This window comes from Pelodiscus sinensis, chromosome 22, assembly GCF_049634645.1.
Source record: "Pelodiscus sinensis isolate JC-2024 chromosome 22, ASM4963464v1, whole genome shotgun sequence".
In the NCBI taxonomy this organism is placed as follows: Eukaryota; Metazoa; Chordata; order Testudines; family Trionychidae; genus Pelodiscus; species Pelodiscus sinensis.
In genome coordinates this window covers 15847802-15852260 of record NC_134732.1, presented here as the reverse complement: position 1 = coordinate 15852260, position 4459 = coordinate 15847802, and positions in this window count along the sequence as shown.

Sequence of the window (4459 nt, the reverse complement as noted above, 5' to 3'; positions counted from 1 at the left end):
AGGGGTCACTCCAGTCCTGCGGGGCCCTCTGCAGACATAGGTGCTCCATCCTGGCTGGAGCAGCCCCTGTCTGCGGTCGGCCTAGGCGTGCCGCAGGCATGCGCTGCTCCGGCCAGGTAGGAATGGCCCCTGCCTGTCCCCCCACCCTTCCCACTTGAATCAGTTATCAGTTACACATCACATTTAACTGGTTAACCAATTAAACGGGATTTTGCGGCCCTAGTTTATGTGTATGTTTAGGGGGATAGTCTCTTTATTCCTCTGATTGCTCTGGAATTAGATTGCGTTGGCGAGTTATTTTTCTAGTAAGTATTTGTATTCTAGTAATGCCTACAGCAGAGTTTCTTAAACTTTTTAAGACTGAGGAACACCAAATAATATGTTTGGTTATGAGGAACACCAAGGATAATTTGTTGAGCAAAAAAAAAAGGGGGGGGGGATGGGGCAGGGAAAGTTATTGAGAAAAAAAGGTTGCTTGCCCCTTTAAGGGCAGCCATTCTGAACTCTGTTGTTCTCTGCGCACACCTCCGACTGCCTTGCAGCACACCAGTGTGCCACAGAACACAGTTTAAGAAACACTGGCCTAGAGGGCTCAGCTGAGATCAGAGCCGCATCATGTTGGGAGCTGTTTATATAAATAGTGAGAGAAAGTGCCAGCTCTGAAGCGCTAACAATCTAAGTAGGTAGGGCAGACAAAAGATAGGTGCAAGGAAGCTTTCTCTCCATTTTACAAATGGAGAATCGAGGCTTAAGGATTAAGGGGCAAGTTTTAAAAAGAGGGTGCTGAGCAATTTTGAAAACGTGAACTAAGGGCACGGCTACACTGCATGGCTATTTCTGGATACCAGAGGTATCCCAAAATAGCTACCCTGCATCTACACAAGCCACCCAGTATTTCAAAATATTTTTTTAAACAACAGGCACGCTATTTCACCATCCTGGTAAACCTCGTTGCACGAGGGATAAGGGATGGTCTGAAATAGCACGTGATTTCGAAATTTGGCACTGTGTAGATGCGCCAAATTTCAAAATAAGCTATTTTGAAATAAATTCCAAATACGATATGCAATTTACATAGCTCAAATTGCGTATCTTATTTTGAGTTTAGAGTGCGAGTGATTTGCCCAAGGACACACAGGAAATCGTTGCTAGACCTCCTTAGTACCCCTGAGAGATGTGATTACATTGATAGATATCTGTAGTGAAGACCTGGGCTAAGCGTCCCTACAGTCTTTCAAGAAACTCTGATACAGGCAGGACCTCAATAAATCCGTTTCTGTTCATAGCAACCCTAATTTATTGTCTTGAACAGACATGTTTTATTGAAGCTGGGACAGATTTTGCTTCCCATTAACACCCTCCAACCCCACTTGTTAAAGCTTTTTTGTTGGCATGTCCCTTTCTGGGAAAGCGTCTTCCTTCCCTTCCCCTTCCCTCCAGCTCTTCCCACTTTTAATCATTCTGGGTCCAGGCTATGTCCGAACCTCAGGTCCATGATCACTAGCTGGTGCTGGGATGGAACCTTCTATGCCTGAAGGCAGCTGGGAGCATACACCTCCTCCCCCCGCCCCCCCCCACCTTCTGGCAGCTGCCTGGAGGGATTGCTTTGCATGTCCTTCATTTGCTAAACAAAACAGCCCAAATACCAGGATTTTTTCCTTCCATAAAGGAATGAAGGTGTTGGGGGGGGGGGGGGGGGCGGGAGCCTGGGGAGGGGGGAAGAGAGGGCTCAGTTTGAAGCCAAAACAATCAGCTCTTTCTTCAGCCACAAAGATTAGTTCAGATTTTTTTGTTTTGTTATCTGGTTTCATGATTGACTGTCCAGAATGTTTTTGGTGGTGGGAGAGAGGATGGGAAGGGGGGCCATGTTCAGAGTGGTCGCCACTGGGAAGGATTTGCATGTTGGAATGAGGGGACAAGGGGGCAGGTGTGTTCTTCTCCTGAGGATGAACTGAGATTCTCAGGGGTCTGGTGAGGAGAGACCTGCAGGGCTCTGTCCAGTTTCCTCCTGGCCTGTGACTAAGCTCTCCCCTCAAACTCCACGTATCTACGAAACCCACTTGGCCACCACCCAAGAACAAAGGCTACAGGGAAAGGCAGAAGCCAAGAGCACAACAAGCGAAGTGGGGATGGGAGCCAGTTGGAAAAGGCCCCTTGCGCTCATTGCATGGACTGGAATTGAGCAGGGAACAGGGAATGCAGAGGAAGTAGTCAGTCTCACGAGTTGTGCCCAGTCTGGCAATACAGAGCAGTACCTGGCCCTACCCCAGATATACTGTTACCCTAGGTGAAGAATATGGGTAGTATCTCAGCCCTGGACTCAGCAAGTTCTATCCCTTCTCCCTTTCGCTGGTCACCTTCCATTTCTTCCCTTCCCCTTCTCCCAGCTGGCCTTGTTCTACCACCTGTGCTCCTAGAAATGGGCTCCCAGAGATTTCTGGGCATTGGGGAGGCTTCTGGGTCAGGCCAACCCTTGTACTGCAGATGAGCTCTCAGCACATTGGCCTTTTCTGGCCACCTTGGTGCTTTCGGCAGTGGAACAGCGTAGAATACCATAGCACAGGTGTTTCTCTACACTAAAGGCTGCCTGTCCAGCCTGTGTCTAAAGTCAGCCTTGCAGGCGATGAGACTCCAAGACAGACAGGGCTTGTGGGACCACATAATTAGTATACGTGCAGAGCTGCCGTTGCTTATTCCAGTCTAACAAATCTTCAGTTATCTTCAGTGACACCAGGGCTGCGGCTGTCACCGTGTACCCTAGGGTACAAGGCAAAATACATGGCTGAAGGGGGAGAGTGGGTTCGAAAGAAAGAAGCTGGCTGCGGATGGTGTTGCCTTTACCCATATACAGAATACAGTGCTGCGTGGAGCACCTAAAAATTTGGGCACCACACCCTAAATTTGGTCTTAATGTCCACCCAGCCGCCTCTTCCTATCCCTGTTCTGTGGCTTTGCTTCCTCTGGAGAGGGTCTAATTAACTAGAGCAGTGTTTCCCACGAAGCCACGTTGAGAAACCTGGTAATAGGGTTGCCAGCTGTCCGGGATTGAACCGGCCGGCCCGGTATTTGCGCCTTCCGTCCAGTAAAAAAATTCAGAAAATACCGGACATTTTTTTTTTTCCCCAAGGCCTGGCTCGGGCGCCTGACAGAAGGCCGCTGCCTGGGAGGGGGAGGAGCGGCCCAGGATTAAAGGGGGGCCATGACTGCATTTCGGCCTGGTCCTTTTTTTTTTTTTCTCAACAGAATTTTTTCCCCAGCTTTTATTTTGCGGGGGGTAGGGGAGGGTCAGTATTTTTTATTTTTTGTGAAACCATCTGGCAACCCTACCTGGTAACTGGCCATGCTGGTTTGTTTCCTTACTAGCACTGCGGCCATGGAGCCTCTCGGCTCCTATTGGCTCTGTTTTGCCGTTTTCAGCCAATGGAAACTGAGGGGAAGCGGCGGCCCAGCCCACACTGCTTCCTGCAGCTCCCATTGACTGCAAACGGTGAAACAGAGCCAATAGGAGCCGCAAAGCTCTATGGCCATGGCACCAGTAAGTAAGCAAACCAGCGTAGCCACTTAACAGATTTCTCAAAGTGCTTTCATGGAACCCTTTGAGAAACACTGAACGAGACCTAGGCCTGCCAGACCTATTAACAGAACCTGTGACAGAACTGAAACTGTGACAGAGCCCTTTGAGTGGTAATGAAGCCATGTAACAGATATTTGCTACCTCGGGTCTATAATGTCAGTTTCTGAATTTACTGCGTGAATTGACAGGACCTTTGTTTAAAATTTGCTTTAAAAATATTTCATTTGCTGAAGATTATAAAATCAGATCTCTAAAATATTGTCACTCCACCCCGCCCTGGGCATAAGGGCACAAGTTTAACAGGACTGCGTAAGGCCTCATAAATCCTAAGATTGGCCCTTGCTGTGAAGGCAGGGATTCAGAAAAGGACTAGTCCCCTCCCCCACGCAGCGGCTCTGCCATCCCATGGAAATCACTGATAACAATGGAAATGCCACAGACACAGCAGCTGTTGTTTACTGGCGCTTGGAAAAACCAGCTGTCTGATTTGTTTTTATGAGTGGTTTACAGGTGCTCTTGGTGTAGCTGTTATTCAGGCTGCGCCAGTGTTGTAGTGACCAGCTCTGCCCTTAACTCAGCCCTAAACACCTGCCACCACAGAGATAAGGGCAGGGAGGCGTGTGTTGGGAGTGAGAAGTGCTTGCTCCAGGGGTTCAGACACCTGGGAATGCCTCTCATTTCTTTTGGCGCAAAATGAGCCAGCAAATCACAATCAACGTTTGGATTCTTGGCAGTCATCTTAAAATGGCCTTTTACCCCTCGAAGGGCTGGGAGGAGGTATGTGTGTGTGTGTGTGTGTGTGTGTGCTTGCTGTCCCATTTGTAACCCTGAGACTGCTCCTCCAGCCTCATTTCTCCCCACTAGTTTATACCCAACCTTTGAACC